We start from the raw sequence: 21,046 nt of genomic DNA on the forward strand, positions 1-21,046 counted from the left end.
GCGCTCTCACATGGGAGGAGCTCTGCTCAGCCGCAAGCCAGCCTGATGGCTGCCAGTACAGCGGTGGTTGTGGGAGCCTCTCCTGCCTCCTCAGCAGCGCTAAGGATGTCCACCTGAAGTTTAGGCCTGCTCCCCGCTGGCAAGTGGACATCCCGCAAGGGCTGCCAGGCTGCCAGAGGGATGTCTGATTGCCATCTTAGGCCCAATCTCCCGGGGAGCGGGCCTAAGCCAGCAGGTGGTCATCCCCTGAGGGGTCCCAGACTGTGAGAGGGTACAGGCCGGGCTGAGGGATCCCCCCCCTCCCCCTGAGTGTACAAATTTTTTGTGCACTGTGCCTCTAGTATATATATAAAGGCTTAAGTGACCATTCAACTGGTTGCTATGATGCACACTGACCACCAAGAGGCAGATGCTCAACACACAAGCATGGAAACATGGAATAGACTGATGAATCTTAGATGGAAGGGGGTAGTGGGGAGGGAGGGAAGAGATTAACCAAAGATCTTATATGAATGCTAGAGACCTGGTGTGTAGAATCGTGCACTGGTGTGGTCCTTCAGCCTGGCCTGTGGGGATCGAGCTGAAACCAGCAGTCCGACATCCCCTAAGTGGTCCTGGATTGCAAGAGAGCCTCTAGTTGTGAATAATACTGGAATGAACATTGGTGTGCAAATATCTGTATGAATCCCTGATTTCAATTCTTTAGGGTATATACTTAGGAGTGGAATTGCTAGATTTTGAAGTCCTTCCATGTTTATCTTTTTGAGAAATGAGAAAAATGTATTCCACAATAGCTATGCTATTCTACATTCTTATTAGCAATACACAAGTATTCAATTTCTTTACATTCTCACCAATACTTGTTTTCTTTTCCTTTCCTGCCCCCCTGTATTACAGCTATTCTATTAGGTGCAAAGTGGTATATCATTTTGGTTTTGATTTGCATTTACCCAATGACTAATGATGTTGAGCATTTTTTCATGTGTTTATTAACCATGTATATATCTTCTTTAGAAAAATGACTATTCAGGTTGTTTGTCCATTTTTTAATTGGGTATTTTGTTTTTTGTTGTTATTGAGTTAAAGAATTTCCTTATAATTCGGCATATTAATTCCTTTCAGATATATAATTTGTGAAATTTTCTTCCATTCTTTAGGTAGCCTTTTTTACATTTTTTATGTAAAATCAAAATCCTTTGATGCACAAATATTTTAAATCACGATAAAATAAAAATTATCTCCCCCCCCCTTTTGTTACTCATGTTTTTGGTGTCATTTTAAGAATCCATTACCAAATCCAAAGCCATGAAGATTTATCCCTATGCTTTTTTTTTTTTTAAGGAGTTTTATAATTTTAGTACTAATATTTAGGTCATTGATTAAGTTTTAGTTAATTTTTGTGCATGTTATAAAGTAAGATTCAACATTTATTCTTCTGCATGTGGAAATCCAGTTGTCTCATTATCATCTTTTGAAATTATTATTATTTTTCCAAGAATGGACTTGGTGATTTGTTGAAAATCAATTAGCCATAAATATACAGGTTCATTTCTGACTTTCACTTCTATTCCATTGGCTTATTTATCTATCTATCCTTATGCCAATACCACACTGTTTTGATTATTGTAGCTTTGTTGTAAGTTTTGAAATTTGGAATTGTGAATATTATTCTATTTAAAGATTGTTTCTATTTGAAGATTGTTTCAGCTATTCAGGGCTCTTGCAATTCTATATGAATTAAAGTTTTGGCTGTAATCAATGTAAGTATGTGAAACACATCAACTAGGAAACAGAGATTGTCACATTGGACAAAATATATGCTGTCACAAGAGAATCTCTTCAAATATATTGTTAAAGACAAATGCAATAAACTGAATCTCAATACATTTTAAAAGATTGAACTCATACAAACTATCTTCTCTGACTCCCATGGAATGAAAACAGACATCAATTACAGAAAGAAAACTGAAAAAAAAAATAAAAATATGTGGAAATTAAAGAATACATTGTAAAACAACCAATAGGAAAAATAAAAAAAATCATAAAAGAAATTAGAAAATACTTAGGGATGAATAAAAATGAAAATATAATTAGTCGGCAAAGGCAATGTTCAAGTAGAATTTAGCTGTATCTTCCTAGACAGATTTATCTGAAGGTTTTTGTGATTTATTTTAAATTTAATTTTTATTGAGATAATTGTACTTTTACATGCAGATATAAGAAATAATACAAAGAAAGCTTATATACCTTTATCCAGCTTTCTGCAATAGTTACATCTTTGATAACTAGAGTACAATATCACAATTAAGAAATTGATGCAATCTACTGATTTTCAGGTTTTATTCAGGTTTCACTAGTTTTACTCACACTAGTGTGTGTGTATGTGTATTTGGTTCTATGGAGTTTTCTCATATGTTTAGAGTTGTGTGATTACCATAATACTAAAGATATAGAGCAGTTCTGTCATGAGGATCTGTCATCTACCCCTTTTGTAATCACAGCCACCTCCTTCAATATCCTTATCTACTTACTTTCTAACCTCTGTTAGCCTCTAATCTGGTCTCCATTTCTATAAATTGTCATTTAAGAAGTGTGACATAAGTGAAATCATATACTGTGGACTTTTTGAGATTGTCTTTTCCACCCAGCATAATTCCTTTGGGTTCCATCCAGGTTGCTGCATTTATCATTACTTTTTCCCTTTTTATTCTCCTTGACAAGGATATAGCCCAGTTTCTCTTTGTCCATTGAAAGTTATTTGGGTTGTTTACAATTTGGACTATTATGAATAAAGCTACTGTGAATATTTAATGCCGCCGGTCTATCCCAGCATCTAGAAGGGTTCAGGAATCTGGATAAGGCACTGCAGCCTAAATCAATAAAGAGACTAGAAATATAATATAAATTTGCAATTCATGGGGGAGCCAGAGGAGTTTAGCTGTAGGAACCAAGTTCTCCTGAATCTCTGGACCCCTCGCTTTTTATTAATACAAATTGTCCTAAGGCAAAGTAGATATACATATCAAAGGTTAAGGTTTAGCATACAGTAGGCATTGTCTGTTTTGGGAGATCTGCCTTCGGCTGTTCAGGTGTCTGGCCAACAGGAGGCAATAACATGTAGATTAAAATGCCCTCAGCTGTCTGGCAACAGGCAATCATTTATGCATCCTTTTCAGGTTTGGGGGGATGACTTTGGCCATTCCAGTAGGTAATAACATATGATTCAGCCCCGCTGAAGCCTCAAGGTTCCATCAACCTTTTGAGGAAACTTCTTGCATTTATGACATGCTGGAATTAGCCTCTGGCTAATATTCCCATACAAATTTTTGTGTGAACATAAATTTTCATTTTCTGGGATAATTGCTCAAGAGAGCAAATGCTGGGTTGTATGGTAAGCACAAGTTTAATCTAGTAGATTGCATTAATTTCTTAATTGTGATATTGTACTCTAGTTATTCAAGATGGAACTATTGCAGAAAGCTGGAAAACTGGGTAAAGATATATAAGATCTCTTTGTATTATTTCTTATACCAGCATGTGAAGGTAGAATTATCTCCAAATAAAAAATAAAGCTTTTTAAAAAATCACAAAAACTCTCAGAGAAATCCTGTCTAGGAATATAGAGCTAAATTCTATACTGCTTTCCAGAGAAGTTGTAGCATTTTACATGACTGCCGGCAATATATGAGTGATCCTGTTCTCTGACAATTTTAGGTTTCTCTGCTGCTGTAACCAGTAACATAGGCTGACTTCAGAGCAGGCCCAGGGAAGAAACAAATGAAAAACAAAACAAAACTGAACTGAAAGACAACAAATCCACCAGGGATTCCTCCTGCATTCTACAGTTGAAGAGTTTCTTTGTCCCAGTCTTGTTGCTTTAAAAATACGGTTTCTCTGGGACATTTTCCTGTGGGTGCCCTTTGTGTATTTAAGGATTCAGCTTGCTCTTAGATCAAACATGGGAGATAAAAGAGGGGGAAAAAACTCCTTATTCACCACTCTGCTAGACTTTCTTCAAGTGTTGATACCTCTCCTCAATCTGTCTGCTATTGTTTATTTTTGAGAGTCCTTTTGTCATTTCTTTTTGTATTCTGTTCAAAGTTTTAGTTATTAGCATTGCCAGCTATTGTGAGCTTGCTTTATCTTGGCCATTACTGGAATCATTTCACACAACATGAATTGTCAAACTGTCGGTACATTTTCAAATATATTGCTGCTCCAGCATTTTTTTTCCAGATCTCTTTGTTCTCTCTCTCTCTCTTTCCCTCCCCGCCCCTCTCTCTTTTTTGGCCAGCTGGGAGAGATACTTGTAAAAGTGTTCTAAAGTGAACAATGGCTGAGTGATAAATGTCATCTAGCTGATGATCTAATATATGAGAATACAGCTTCTAACAGTGAAGATGATGAATAATGTCAATAGTAGGGTGTGCCTCAAAAGAAACCAGAGAATATTTGGAATTATTTCATGGTGTCCCCAGTTGCAGTACTTAGGAGCTTTTACATTCTTCAATGGGAGATGATTAAGTAAAAGGCTTATAAAGTAAATTCTTTTATGTAAAAAAAAAAGTAAATCCAGTTTCTATTTTTGTTTCCTCTGATGTTTTTCCATTTAGCTTATCTTGAGGTGAAAAAAAATCACTGTAATTTCAAAGGCATGAGCTTAATTCATGATATATTAGGTGTCCAAATTCCTTCTGGTATTCTAGTCTCCCTCTAGGAGAGATAATTAACCTCTGAAAGTAATCATGTACAAAGTTTCACCTAGTGGTTTGTCTTAACAATTGATTTATCTCATTTACCTTTATGACTCATCACTTAAGGCTGGAACCATGATTGGCAAGGATGTAGAAAAGAATGGACCCTCACTGGGACATATCAGCAATAGGAACCCTAAGTACTGTATTCTCCTGTTCAATATTTAGGAAGTATGGCTATTTTTTAAACAAGAACTTTAGGATATTTTCCATTCCTGGTGGCCTGGGAAGCCCACGGAGCTTCAATTCTAAAGGATTAACTTCCCATCCAGGTCTATACTATTTGCTAATTATGTTACTTTGCTTAGTTTATTATTATGGGCCTTAGATTAGGTTTCTGGAATCAAGATGCAATTAACATTATCAATCACAAGGACTTTGTTTTGAGTTCTAAACACACACACACACACACACACACACACACACATCCTAAATAAAGAGGTAAATTAATGTGAGGTAAAATGACCAGAAATTGAATTTATTAGGGGCTAGCAGAAGAATTGCAGTTCTGGAAATGCATGCTATACCAAGCCACAGGTGAAATCTGTTGAGGGTTTGGGATGAGGTTTATTTATGGATAAGTAGAGCAAAAAGGGGAAGTCCAGCCTGAATCTAAGCAGTAAGTTCATTGGCTTGAAGATAGGGAGAGATGCATGGTGGATATTCATTGGTCAGGAAAAAACTCTCTGTCATATGTATGAGCATCTGCATCTGCATCTAATATCCCTCAGTTCCATTTTAGATTGAAGTTCTCTCTCTCTCTCTCTCTCTCTCTCTCTCTCTCTCTCTATATATATATATATATATATATATATATATATATATGTATATATATATATATATAAATTTCTTATATATATAGACATATATATGTATGTATATGATGTATATGTATATACAATATATATGATGTATCATATATAAATATTTAGTTTAACATTTAAACATATGTGAGTACTTTATAGAATTTTAAACAGCACAAAAAATATTATTTTCTGTAAATAACTTATGCCTAAAGAGCAATTTTTTCCCCAGTGGGAAAAGAGGCTTAGAAATATTAGTAAATTCCCAGAGGGTAGTTATTGGAATAGTTATAGTATTTTATATTGTATTTCCACTAGAAATATCTTTAGGTGATTGCAGAAACTGAGGATTCTCTCTGTCCTGATTTATAATTATACTAGAGGCCTGGTGCATGAAATTCATGCACTTGGGGGGGGTTTGTCTCTCAGCCCAGCCTGCACCCTTTCCAATCTGGGATCCCTTGGGGGTTGTCCAGCAGTTGTACATCCCTCTCACAATCCGGGACTGCTGGCTCCTAATCACTCTGCCTGACAGCCTGATTGCTCCCTAACTGCTCCCCTATCAGCCTGATTGACAAATAAGCGCTCTCCTGCCAGCACGATTGACACCGAACTGCTCCCTTGCTGGCCCGATCACCCCCAACTGCCCTTCCCTGCAGGCCTGGTTATCCCCAACTGCCCTCCCTTGTCGATCATCTTGTGACAATGTGGGGGTGGCCATCTTGTGATGATATGAGGGTGGCCATCTTGTGACGGCCATCTTGTGATGACTTGGGGGTGGGCATCTTGTGATGACATAGGCAGCCATCTTGTGAGGATATGGGGCGGCCATCTTGTGACAGGAGGGCATGAGAGTCAATTAGTATATTACCTCTTTATTATATAGAAATTCCGCAGCTCTCTTTGAGGTTCTGAGTCTTTGTACTCAACATTTTAGAATCTACATATGAATTGCTGTGTCCTGTCAATTTTACTATAATCAAATACATTTCAAAGCCAAAGCTTATGATGTTTAAAAAGGGACAGAGAACAATTATATTTGACAAACAATTTTTACATGACCTGAAAATGTCTTAGGATTAAACACCCTTTTATGCTCTGATTTGCTTGGAAGTGTTTGCTTAGTTGAAACTTGTGGAATCATTTCACTTTACATTGTGGGCTGGTTAAAAATGTTGGAAAAGTCTCAACAAAGATTTTAAATTTTGCCTCTTTGCTCGTTTGAATGAGAGCTCCCAACAGAGGAACCACCAAGTTTGTACTGAACACATTTTGAGTTGTTACACCTAACACTGTAATCATTTATGCAATTTCCATGAATACCCAGGAGACGGTAACGCTTTTCTGTTTGTGGAGGAGTACAGAGTCATTGATCAAAACACTTGACATAACTATGAGAAAACATCTAATGTTGAAAATAGAAAGCAGTTTTCTTTTTGTTATGTTTAGTATAAAATAGAAGCATTCATGTTTTTCTCACAGTTTAAAACTAGGCATGTGGAAATTTTTTGTGTCATCCAGAGGGCAAATAAAATAAATAATTCACAATGAATTATCAATTCTAAGTGTTTTAGAGTCTGAAGAATTTCCCTATGTATGAATTTCAATTAACCCTCTTTTTAATAATCATATTTCAATTCTCTGGATATATTCATTTTTCAATAAAAATTTGTAAACTGATGGAAAGGTTAAAAACAAATACTAAATGTTAGGTAAGAAAATTTGAAATCTGCAATATTTCTCATTTGTCTCCCTGATTGCCCTATTTGGAAATTTCCTTAATAACCCACCAACCTGCCACTCCATCCTCAATTTTTGCAAAGAGGGTATTTTAGATTTCAAAACTTCAAAGTTTTTAAGGAAGATTCAGAAGATTAATGCTATTTTGAAAGATTGGTTCACAAAATAAGCACATAAAGGAAGCACATTTTCTGAAAAGAATTGGAGCAGTTTTGATGTTCTCTTCCTGAAATAAATAACTTATGGAGATAGGGCTGCACCTTCAAAGCCTCTGTTTCCTTAACAGAGATTCCAGGACATAATCACCTCTATTCTTTCAAGTGAAGGATTTTACCAGGTTGGAATTAATTCATAAGCACTCTTAGAGATTAGTAAAAAGGCCACCTCTCACCCCTGGAAGGAAAAAGAAAAACATTTCCCCCTCAAGATTAGAAAAGATGAAGAATAGGCTCTTAATTTCCTAAGTAGAGTTCAATGTTTGATTTTATAAACCCAGTAGCTAAAGGTCAGGTTGTTATTATAACATCACACACACACACACACACACACATACACACACACACACACACACGTGCGCACATGCACACGCACAAGTACATGCTCATTGCTCCTATGAATGATTTTTTTTTTTTGGGGGGGGCCGCTTTGCTGTAAGAAGTCACCAAACAGGAGATGTCTTTGGCTAGTATTGTTATTTATTTACTTTCTGGCTAACCATAATAAATCTCAGCAACAAAATTAGTGGTAATATAACCTACACTTAAGAGTATAGGCATGATGTCATTCACCTTTAATTCAAATCCTGGTTCTAAAGTTAACTAGTTATGTACATCTTACTTAAATTCTCTGTGCCTTAGTTTTCTCTTTCACAAAGGAAGAATAATAATCAAATAAAACTGATAAAGGTTTTTTTTAGGACAAAGCAATGACTCAACATGTAAAATACTGCTACATGATTAGCTTTCAGTAGAATTTAGATGTTTTTATTATCACTCCTCTTTTAATAATCATCAGATCATCACTATTACCAGCATAATCATCATTATTATATTCAGAATTTCTATTTTGTTGAATTATATCAACCTTTTATCTTAGTGGATTAATTTTGTTCCTATATTTAGTAGAGGAAAGTGCATGTATTCGTATATTGTGTTGGGGCATTTAATAGTTTTTTTTTTCTCCTCAATTCTCAAAAGGCTGAACTTAAAGATAAAATAATGCATCTATTGAGCAATATATGTACATTTAGATACATAATTATTTTAATTTTATGTTCCAAAAAACACTTAAAAATGCCTTAAAAACATTTTATTTTAAAAATTTAAATTTAAACATTTTGTAAGAGGTTCTTAGATACTTTAAGCATATATTTTAACTCATTATAGAAATCTACTGTACATTAAACGTAAAATGAAAATTTATACCATTTCAATACACAGTCAAGTGAGGAATTGAAAGGGAACAAAATAAAAGAAAAACAGAAACCCAACTTTATAGCCTAACTCCATATTCATTCCAGTACCATGAATAAAATTATCCCTTTTCTTTTAAAAAAAACTGTTATTGGGCTTTTCTCTTTGGTACTGGGATATTAAAGATCATATGGTTCTACATCATCTTCTCAATGAAAAAATATAAAAGTAAATGTCCAAGATGCTGTATAGTTGGGGGTTGTGGGGATTGTGGTGAGGGGCATGGAGTAGGATAGAATGAATCCATAAGGGAAAAAAGCAAATAATTCCATTTAAAAGGTAATCAGGCTATATGTTCCAGAGAGATCTATAATCAGGAGATATTGTTCAGGGGATATTGAATAATATATTCAGGAATGTTGTTCAGAGGGAGCTAATATATTTATTTATATATTTCACATATTATTTCTTCTTCTAAATATACACTTCCCTCTCTTTGCCTGGATAAAACTTCTGTGTTTTTCATGTCTCTGCTAATACAGAACTTCTGCCTCATCTCCTTGCTTTTACCTTACTTTTCAATCATACCTCCTATCAAGGAAACAATAAAATAATTTTAAAAATATTTTTCAAATTTCAAGTTGACATACAATACTATACTAGTTTCGGCTGTACAATCCCATAATTAGACAGTTATGTAACTAATGAGGTGATCGCCCTAAGTCTATATATACAGAAGTTATTACAATACTATTGCCTATATTTCCTATGCTGTACTTTACATCCCTGTGACTAGTCTTTAACTGTGAATTTGTATTTCTCAATCACTTCACCTTTTTCACCACCATCCCCAATCTCCACTCCCATCTGGAAACTGTCAAAATGTTCTCTGTATCTTTGAGTCTGTTCTGTTTCTGCTCTGCTTGTTTATTTATTTTGCTTTTTCAGATCCCACATTTAAGTTAAATTACTTGGAATTTGTCCTTCTCTGTCTGATTTATTTCACTCAGCATAATACCCTCTATGTCTGTCCATGTTGTTGTAGATGGCAAGATTCCATTAGTTGTTTTTGTTTTTTTTAATGTCTGAATCATATACCATTGTATAAATGCACCACTTTTACTTTATCCATTCATTTATTGATAGGCAATTAGGTTGCTTCCATATCTTAGCTATTGTAAGTACTGCTGCAATAAGCATAGGAATGTGTGTGTCTTTTCAATTTAGTGTTTTGGTTTTCATCAGATAAATATCCAGAAGTGGAATTTCTGGGTCCTCCTTTGTCTCTTGTGATAGCCTTTGTTTTAAAGTCTATTTTATCTGGTATAAGTATTGCTACCCCAACTTTTTTTGAAAGGTGTTTCATGAAATATCTTTTTCCATTCCTTTACTTTCAGTCTGTGTGTGTCTTTCAATATAAAGTGAGTCTCTTGTAGACAGCATATGTATGGGTCATCCAGCATATGTCTTTTGATTGGAACATTTAATTCATTTGCTTTTAAAGTAATTGTTGATAGATATGTATTTATTGCCATTGTATTTTTTATTTCTCCTTCTCCACCTTCTCCTCCTCCTCTCCCTCCTCCTCCTCCTCCTCCTTCTTCTTTCCTGACCCCCCACTCATCAAAGTATATTTCTAACTTTATTATTTTTTTTATCTCTAACTTTAGTTTTGAATTATCTTCCTAGATGATGTTACATATGTTAATAACATTGGTATAATACAACTCCCTGAAGAGGGGTTTACTTTTTTCCCTTTTTTATTGAATTTTTTAGGGTGACATTGGCCAATGAAAGTATAAAGGCCTCAGATGCACAGCTGTACAACACACCACCTGTACAATGTACTGTGTGTTCACCACCCCAAGTCAAGCCTCTGTCCATCACAATTTATCCCCCTTGTACCCTCCTCTACCTCCACCGCCCCCCCCCCACAATCACCATAATGTTTTCTGTGTCTATGAGGTTTTTTTTTTCTTTTTTGCTCAGTCTTTCCACTCACCCTCCCATTCCCACAGCCTGCTCTCTAACACATTTATTGTATAATGGTTTGGTGATGATAAACTCCTTTACCTTTTCGTTGTCTGAGAAGCTCTTTATCTGCCTTCAATTCTAAATGATAGATTGGCTGAATAAAGTAATCTTGATTGTAGGTCCTTGCTTTTCATCATTTTGAATATTTTGTACCAGTCCCTCCTGGCCTGCAAAGTTTCTGTTGAAAAATAAGCTGACAGTCTTGTGGAAGATCTCTTGTAAGTATCTAACTGCTTTTTCTTGCTGCTTTTATGATTATCTCTTTGTCTTTAACCTGTGGCACTTTATGATGTGTCTTGGTGTGGGCCTCTTTGGGTTCATCTTGTTTGGGACTCTCTGCACTTCCTAGACATTTATGTCTATTTTCTTCACCAGGTTAAGAAATATTTTTCTCTCATTATCTTTTCAAATAGGTTTTCAATCTCTTCTTTTCCTTCTGGCACCCCTGTGATGCAAATGTTGGTATGCTGGAAGTTGTCCCAGAGGTTCCTTATAGTAGCCTCATTTTTTCCCCCCATTCTTCTTTTCTTTGCTATTCTGATTGGTTGCTTTTCTTTTGCTTTCTTCTTTTCATATATATATATATATATATATATATATATATATATATATATATAATATTTTATTGATTTTTTACAGAGAGAAAGGGAGAGGGATAGAGAGTTAGAAACATCGATGAGAGAGATACATCAATCAGCTGCCTCCTGCACACCTCCTACTGGGGATGTGCCCGCAACCCAGGTACATGCCCTTGACTGGAATCGAACCTGGGACCTTTCAGTCCGCAGGCCGACGTTCTATCCACTGAGTCAAACCGGTTAGGACTATTCTACTCTTGATTCTCTGTAATGTATCCTTCATTTTAGTTGTTGTATTTTTTTATTTCTAACTGGTTCTTTTTCATGTTTTCTATGTCCATTTTTATGTGTCCTATCTTTTTGTTGAAGTTATCACTAAATTCATCTACTCTTCCCCTAAGTTCATTGAGTATCCTTATAACCAGTGTTTTGAACTCTGCAACTGGTAGATTAGTTGTTGCCATTTTGGTTAGTTCTTTGTCTGGAGTTTTGTTCTGTCCTTTAATTTGGGACATTCTTTCATCATTCATCTCTTCATTTTGGCAGCCTCCCTGTCTTTGTTTCTATGTATTAGGTAGAGCTGCTACATCTCAGTCTTGGAAGACTGGCCTTATGTAGTAGGTGTCCTATAGGGTGCAAGTGGTACAGCCTCCCTAGTCACCCTAACTGGGTGCACTAGGTGTGTCCCCATGTGGATGTGTGCACTGTCTTGTAGTTGAGCATTGATTGTTGTTGGTACATCAAGGAGAGGGCTTGACTCACCAGCCTCCCACGAGACAGGTTGGCTGTGAGGACTGGCCACAACCACCGTGGGGGATCTGCAATGCAGGGGCTCACCCCATGTAGCAGAACTCATTTCAGCAGGGCTCAGGTATCCGCCAAGTCCATCCCTTGAGTGTGTAACTTGTGGAATGGTTGGGTAGTGCTTGGACATGGTCTGAAGCTGTTTACTGGGTGTGCTGACTCTGAGGCCTCCTGGAGGTGCTGGCCAAGTTCATCCACCACCTGTGTTCTGCCTGAGGCCACCCAGCATGAGCTACAAAATGATCTGCAGATGGCTGCTGTTTGTGCTGGGCTTGGAGGTGCCCAGGAGAGGCCAAGCTGCAAACTAAGGCTGGCTGCTGCTAATGTCATGTCTGAACCACTTAGCAAAAGATATTGGGTATGCAGAGGCCAGTTACTCAATAAAGTGATCTTAATTGCCTCAGTAGCTGTATATCTCTTGCTAGACAGAAAGATCCTTCCTTATTTCTTATATTTGTTGCTTAGTAAGTAGACCTAATAATATTTCTCAAATTAAAGAATAAATTTGACATTACATTTAAATACACATATAGTCCTGACTAGAAAATTTGGTCCACATACAAGGTAAAATAAAACCTGATTGAGTTTTATTATTAGCTTGATCATACAAAAATTGCCTTATTTCTCTTCTTGTCATTGTGTGTGTAGACACTAATTTGTTTATAGTGCCTTCACATAAAATTTTAATTTTCCTCTATATTCTGATAACATTTTTAAAAGACTCCTTTACTCACATTTTTATAGAAAAAGTTAAGTTTTCAGATGAATACAAATATTGCAAATAGCACATTCATATGTTTTTATTTTAGCAATTAACATAAACTTTAAACAATGTTTCCTTGATTAGTTCACAGAACTGTGAAAAGAGTCTTGTAAAAAATATTTAGGTAGCATTGAACAATGCTACAAAACAAATGTATTTTTTCAAATGAAGGGATCTTACATTAATAAAGAAAAAGGAAGAATAGAAAAAGAGGAAAAAAAGTAAATTAGAGTGGATTTAGCAATATTGTAGATAGAAGGTTAATATTGATAAATCATCATATTTACATATCAATTATAATTTCAATAACATTTTTAATACACACACCATGCTGGAGAATATTATGCAAAATGAAACAAACTAGGCAGTGAAAGATAAGTACCATATGATTTCACTCATATGTGGAATTTAATGAACAAACTGAACTACCAAGCAAGTGAGAGACAGACTCATAGACAGAGAGCAGGCAGACAGCTCTGGGGGGAGGGGAGTGTTGAGGGAGGTTTGATGGATGAGAAAAAAAAAGAGAACAAACTCAGAGTCATGCATAACAGTATGGTGATTGTGGAGTTGGGGGAGGGAGCAGGGAGAGGAGGATGGGTGGAGGTGGAAGAGAGCATAGAGGGGATAAATGGTGATGGAAAAAAATAAAGTAAAAACTAAACACAAACAAAAACCCACATACTACATCTCTAATAGTAGCAAAAAACATAAAATATCTAAGAGCAAATCTAATAAAGATTGTGCACAATATTAATACTTAGATCTATACGAAATTGCTAGGAGATATTAAAAAAACTAAACACACGGGTTTATTTAAGACATCTATCTTCACATTTATCTAAAAATTTAATATAATGCCAATTAAAACCTCAGCATAATCCTTTTGTGGACATTGACAAGTTTGTTCTAAAATAAGTGTTTAAATGCAAAGAATCTAGATTAGCTATATAACATTCAATAAAAATTTGAAGACTTACATTACAGAATATTGAGTTACTAGAGGCTCAGTGCATGAAATCATGCACTCGAGGGGGAGGTTCCTGAGCTCAACCTGTGCCCTCTTGCAGTCTGGGAGCCCTTGGGGGATGTCCGACTGATGGCTTAGGCCCATTCCCCGCCACTGCCGCTGCGCTTACTAGCCATGAGCCCAGCTTCTGGCTGAGTGGCGCTCCCCCTGTGGGTGCGCATTGACCACCAGGGGACAGCTCCTGCATTGAGTGTCTGCCCCCTGGTGGTCAGTGCACATCACATCAACTAGTCATATTGATTTACATATTAGCCTTTTATTATATAGGATTATAAAACTATAGTAATTAAGCTAGTGTAATAAATACCATGCAAGAAAAGACAAAAAAATGAAACAAATTTAATTCCAAAAATAAACCTACAAGTATAATAATAACCTGATTTATGATAAACTAGCCAATATAATCAGTCAGTGGAAAAATAATTTTTTTCAAATAATTGTTTTCCATCACCTAAATGTCTATATGAACCTGAACAATGACATTATATACGAGAGAGAGAGAGAGAGAGAGAGAGAGAGAGAGAGAGAGAGAGAGAGATGGATTATAGAGCTAATTGTAAAAGGGAAACTACAAGGCTTATAGAAATTAGAAAGGTCTATCTTCATGATCCTTTGGTGGGACAACATTTTTTTTTAAAATAGAACATTAAGGTTGCTCCTTAGGAGATTGAATTGGAAGTTAGGGTAATGGAAACGATTCTATAGGGGTGTGTATGTGAGGGTGTGTGTGTAGAAAGTCCATCATTAAACTACATGCTAAATATTAAGTACACTTAGTACATTTTATCGTATGTAATTCATCATTAGCAAAGGTAGAGGGAAAGAAAGAAGGAAGAGAGAGAAAAAGAGAGGGAGAGAGAGAATGAGAAAAAAAGAAAGAAAACATAGATGTCTGGTTCCAGCATAACTAAAGTTTCTCTCTGCTCTTCTTATCTCTTCTTATTCCAACATCCCTCCTTGTTTCCAAGGACATTGACCTTTCTTTAATTTTAGGTTTGTGAAGTTTAGAATCAGTTTTTCTAATTATTTTGCTTTATCTAATTAAACTTGTTATATCCTTCATTCTTTTGAAAAGAAGTGGAATCTGATTTATTTTTATTCTTTGCCACAGATTGAAATATATATATATATTAAAAGGAAAACACGCAAATTGACTGCACCTCCACTACGCCCCAAACCATGCCCATCAGAGTGACTACCAGCCAATCAGAGTGACTATATGCAAATTAACCCAGCCAAGATGGTGGCCGGCAGCCACTGAGCTGGAGCAAGCAGGAGGCATGTTTGCCCTGGTGATGGAGGAAGCCAAGCTTCCTACCTGCCCTGGCTGGCTATAGCTTCTGCTCAAGGCAACAAAGTTTCAATTATAGAAGATAAATAAATCCCAGATACCTGCTTCCAGCCAGTCTCCACTGGGAGCTTGGGTGGCTGGGGCCGTGGCCAGCCTGCAAACAGCCATCAGCCCCTCACCCAGGATGGCCACACCCTCCTGGGGTTAGGGTCCCTGCTGGGGGTCTTGGTCAGCCTGCAAACAGACATCAGCCCCTCACCCAGGCCGGCCAGGCACCCTAGCGGGACCCCCACCCTGATCCAGGAAACCCTTCAGGGCAAACCAGCCAGCCCCCATCCATGCACCAGACCTCTATCCTATAAAATAAAAGGGTAATATGCAAATTGACCCTAACAGCAGAACGACTGGGAATGACTGTTCACTATGACACACACTGACCACCAGGGGGCAGATGATCAATGCAGGAGCTGCCCCCTGGTGGTCAGTGCCCTCCCACGGGGACAGCTCTGCTCAGCCATAAGCCAGGCTGATGGCTGCCAGTACAGTGGTGGTGGTGGGAGCCTCTCCTGCCTCCTCAGCAGTGCTAAGAATGTTCGACTGCAGCTTAGGCCTGCTCCCTGCTGGCAAGTGGACAACCCCCAAGGGCTCCCAGGCTGCCAGAGGGATGTCTGACTGCCAGCTTAGGCCCAATGCCCCAGGGAGCGGGCCTAAGTCAGCAGGTGGTCATCCCTCGAGGGGACCCAGACTGTAAGAGGGCACAGACTGGGCTGAGGGACCCCCTGAGTGCACAGATTTTTGTGCACCGGGCCTCTAGTGTGTGTGTGTGTGTGTGTGTGTGTGTGTGTGTGTGTGTGTGTGTGTATTTTTGTTGTTGTTGTTGTTGTTGTTTGTATTATGTAGGGTGAAATCTGCCAAAATAAAAACATTTGACCCTATAACTCATCATTTTCTGGCATTCACTGTATATCTCACCTTCTTAGAATGTTATTGTAAGCTGAGATTTATTTTCAGGTAAATATATTTTCTGGATATGAGTGATGTTTCAGAACCTGGCATTGATACAGATACTGGTACTCTCTATTCCTTAAGCATCCCTGCTTAGTCAATTAAGCTGTGTTGAAGCCATCTTGCTTGTCAATATATTTTTTCCATGAGAAGGTGGAATTCAAATTGTTATATAATAATTTTGTAAGTTGTCAAGTTTCATTTTATTTTTTATTTTTTAAAATATATTTTATTGATTTTTTACAGAGAGGAAGGGAGAGGGATAGAGAGTTAGAAACATTGATGAGCAAGAAACATTGATCAGGTGCCTCCTGCACACCTCCAATTGGGGATATGCCTGCAACCAAGGTATATGCCCTTGACCGGAATCAAACCTGGGACCCTTTGGTCCGCAGGCCGACGGTCTATCCACTGAGCCAAACCAGTCAGGGCTCAAATTTCATTTTAATTGCAGCCTTTAAAATTCTACACTTTCCAGAATCTTTTGTATTCACTCTTTTACTTTCAATGTTTATACATTGTCAGGAGATACATATGAGTCAGATTCAGGCCACACAAAACCAAAAAAGAAATATTCTGAACCCCAATTGGACAGCGTACCTAAATATTTGGGTTCCTTGTAGAGCCTCACACAAGTACATAAGGTGACACTGTTATGAAGAAAAGAGTCCCTAGAGGCCCCTAGAGAATGCCTTCACCTTAACAGTATCCAGTGGTTATACTCAAACAGAACTTAATGTAATCTTTACCTTTTATGTGATTCCCTGTATTTCCTTGGAACATCACTGTTTGTTTTGCAAGAGAGGAATCTTGATGTAGCGAGTATCATGGGATTACTAAATCCATCTCCGGTCATCACTATTTGACACCATGCCTGATCTTTTGATAAGTTCTTTGGTTGTGGATTTTTTTCTCTGTTGCATCTTGTTCAGAATAATTCTGACCATCATCTGAAATAAAAATATTAAGAAGGACAGAAGGATTTTTTTTTCTTTTGTTAAGAAGCAAATGCTGTTGCTGTTCTGCTCAGATGCCCTTGGGCCCATCCTTAGCTCCATCCCCTCCTGCATCCCACCAGCCTCCCTGCTCCGGTGTGCTTTTGCACCCTCTACAGAGATCAGCCCTCCATTTATCGGAGCTGCTCTGCTCACGTTGGCAGAGAGCCCGAAGTGTCTGGGTGAGGACTTTCCTCCAGCAGGCTCTCAGTCAATGGCTCACGCCTCAAGCTGGAACAAATCTGAAACTCCAGAGTTCTGCAATAGAGGCACTCTCCTCAGACACTGGGCGGTGTTGCAGCCTCGGTTACCGTCTTCCTTTTCTCTGTAATGTGCTTCCCATTGCCCAGCCAGTTTCCCTTGGTGATCTCTCCTGGAATTATTTCCTTAATACAGCACCAGCAACAGTATCCTCTTCCTAAGAACTGCTTCAAAGGAGCCTGACCTAAGACAAACGATAAGCACGTTAACTCACTTCCAGCCCATGCCACCATAAGTTTCTAAAGATAATTCAGTTTTCTTTAGCAAATTTTTGCAATATTTTTAAGACTGAATAAGTGTTAAATTTGTTTGAGACTGGGACCTCACTAAAACCATTATTGGTATTTTACATACTAAGAATTGGTCTCTTGACTGTCTTCTGACTATACTTAATGAATTTATGGTGTCCAGGGGGAAAAATGTTACTTGAATGTAGCTCTCATAATTTGCTTATTCTTTTATAGTGCAGTTATGCTTTCCACTCTGAGGAGCAGGAAATCTTATTTCTGAAACCTGAGAAACAATATAGGAATTGTTAACTTTCGTGTATTTTTGAAAAGCTAATGTTTTGCTATGATGATGGCTGACTGCTAGTCAAAAAGGATCAAAATGACATGACCGCACTTGTGTATCATGGACCACATGCAAATACTAAGAGCCAGAGTCCTTCCCTAGAGAGCAGCCAGCTGCGGGGAGAGAAATTTGCAAACTGAGCTCACCCATAGCATCTATTTTGCCAAGGAAGTTGCCAGAGAGTGACTGTCCCTGAGTCTCCTGCACAGCCATCGAATGAGCGGGAGCTTCAACAGAAGAACCTCCTGAATCTGGAGGCGAAGCGCCTTCTTCTGTGTTGGTCTTGTGGTCAACCTTCAGCTCCTTGTACTGACAAAGCCTGACATTGTGCCAACTGGCACAGGATAAACGTTTGAGTCCAAGGTCTACATCACAAAGTGGAGTTAAGAAGGATGGATTTAGAGGGGCAACAAATTGATTACACACACACAATTTAGATTGTCTGATATTCAAAATTAAGTAAATATTTAATTTTGTTGTGTGCTTAGCTTTATTACAGAAAACATAGAGCGTTCTAGATTTTTTTGATACAACAGCAAAGTCACTAAGTTATATATGATCAGAGAGCAATGGATTAGTTTTTTATTAGGTTCTAGTAATAGGGGTTAATGCTTGATAATTCAAACACTTATTTTTAATTTTTTTACATATCTTTTTATTGTTCTGAACTATATCCTTCATTTTGTTTAGCTGTGGTTGTATATGAATGAGAAGAGGAAATGGTAAATAAATGTATATATTCAATTCAGCTTAATTTTGTTTTCAGGGCTGTTAATATTCATTCTGCCAGTCACATAAGAAATGGTAATCTCTGGAGCACATACCCATCTTACTCTTCGTTTGTTTCGATGAAAGGAATATTTGAAATATTTTTCTTTTTTTATCCTTGATGAAATCATAAAGGTAATGTGGTATTGTATATATCTCACATGGTAGCAACTTCTTATTTTACAGATGAAAAGTTTGATAGCTAAATGACAAAAGTCACAGGTTGCTCACGACAGAATCCATGCATAGTATACAAACATCTAGGCACCCAAGTATCCAGGCATGCAAACTCTTTCTCTGAAGTCAGATGCCGGAGGGACAAGTGTGGCATTGGTTGGTTATTGCCATACAAGTACCCTAATATTTAGAAACGAGCATTTAGTTAGATTACAATCTTTACAGTTTGGCATTTGGGTGAGTCTTAGCGAGGCAGTCCTTCTGTTTGGGGCAGGGTTCTGTCACCCATCTGTGCTTTCTGTGTGGTGGCAGCTTTACTGATTTCAGCCGGGCTTCCTCATCTGTGAGCCTCAGCTTTGACAACAATGCTGACTGGGGACCATTATTCTGCCTCCCACAGATGGTTAGCCGTCCAATATTTCCTATACAATGTTGGCATTTCCCAACCCCCATTCCTTGCAATCAGGCATGTTGCTTGTCTTGTCTTGTCTTGTCTAGTTTTGTGGATGAGGAAAAAAAGCTTTGAAAGATGGGAACAACACTGAACAGGCTGAAGTTGGAAGAGGTAACAGATGCTGTAGGTGCACACCACATTCCCTTCACCTACGCCAAATGTCATCTGCAAACAGAACAAGGGGAACCAAAGTCCATTTTGTGAAGGTGGTCTCGGGAGCAAATAGCTTAGTTGAAAATATTTGTTTCCGGAGCATGCTTCTGAAACAAGAACTGGGCCAGTGGAAGAGTATTATAGCAGTGCTCACAGAGGTGGTACAAGTCGGTATAGAAGGTACAGACTAGAGAAATCTTAAAGGAATATGTGTGTGGAGGAGTGGGTGGTCATGAAGAGTCATAAGAGGCTCTCAGTGTTGGTGGGAGGGATGGAGAAGAAGCTGTTCAAGAGTGACAGTCCGAGTTTGTCCAGTTTGGAAGAAATTGCTCCCAGGTTAAAGGAGCTCTAGGTAGGTATAATTAATAAAACAAAAATTAACCATAGATTCCCCCATTCATATGACATGTAAATATGACTGGCTCCCTAGTTTATCATCTATTACAGTGGTTCTCAACTTGGCTGCACATTAGAATCACCTGGGAAATTTTTCTTTTCTGGGAATCTTTTTAAAATCCTGATTTCTGGGCCTCCGGAATGAGGCCCCAAAATCAGGATTTTAAAAAGATTCCCAGATGATTCTAATGTGCAGCCAAGGTTGAGAACCACTGATCTATTATATTTCAATTTGTTTTCCTCCGAGTTTTTCAATGTTTATCTGTAGTTGTAGTGCAGCCGGAGCGGTAGGGTGTTCTTTGTACAACCTTCCTGGCGTAGATTTTCTTCCAGTTTCACCTGTGGCTTAGCATTGCTTTCAGGTGGCATGGAGGGAGTGACTGTTTCTTCCTGACAGTTTATGAACTGGCAAGGATGGGTGTAAGAAGCCGGATATCTGTTCTTATACTTATAGCTGTATTTCACCTTCTGTATATTTACCTGTGGAATGCCTTTTGATTTTTCTAATTAGGTGCATAATTTTCAATTATGTGCTGTTCCTATATCAGGATGGAAACAATACTTAACTGCCAAGAGAAAGGCAAGCTGGCTTGATGCTGTTGTTTGGGAGCAAATAAAACCTAAATATTAAGAAAAGAAACACTTGGAATTCGATAAAGAAGTGGGGGGGCTTACGTGGCACTTTAGTGCCTTGGACTGGAGTTAAAAGAAAGTAGCAAGGGAATTGAATCTCCCAGTGCTCAGGCTTATGACGGCAAGAATAAAGCGATTTTTATCCTCTAGGCAACAGCTTTCTTATGCCAAATTTCCCAAGACTCATACAATGAGAGCATCCATCCCAAAATGATTAATGCAAATTTAGTAATTGTGTACATGGATCATTTATTTGTCACCCATTTTACTCATAAAATGTGCCTTTCTCTCCATGTACGAATTGCTCATGTTTTGTGCCATTCACCTGTTGCTGGGGGCCTGGAACAAATTACCTCTTCGTGTGAGGCTGCAGGAAGAAGAAATTATCACATCTGTGGCTGGCACCCATTACTAAACCTAGC

This window comes from Myotis daubentonii, chromosome 3, assembly GCF_963259705.1.
Source record: "Myotis daubentonii chromosome 3, mMyoDau2.1, whole genome shotgun sequence".
Classification (NCBI taxonomy): Eukaryota; Metazoa; Chordata; class Mammalia; order Chiroptera; family Vespertilionidae; genus Myotis; species Myotis daubentonii.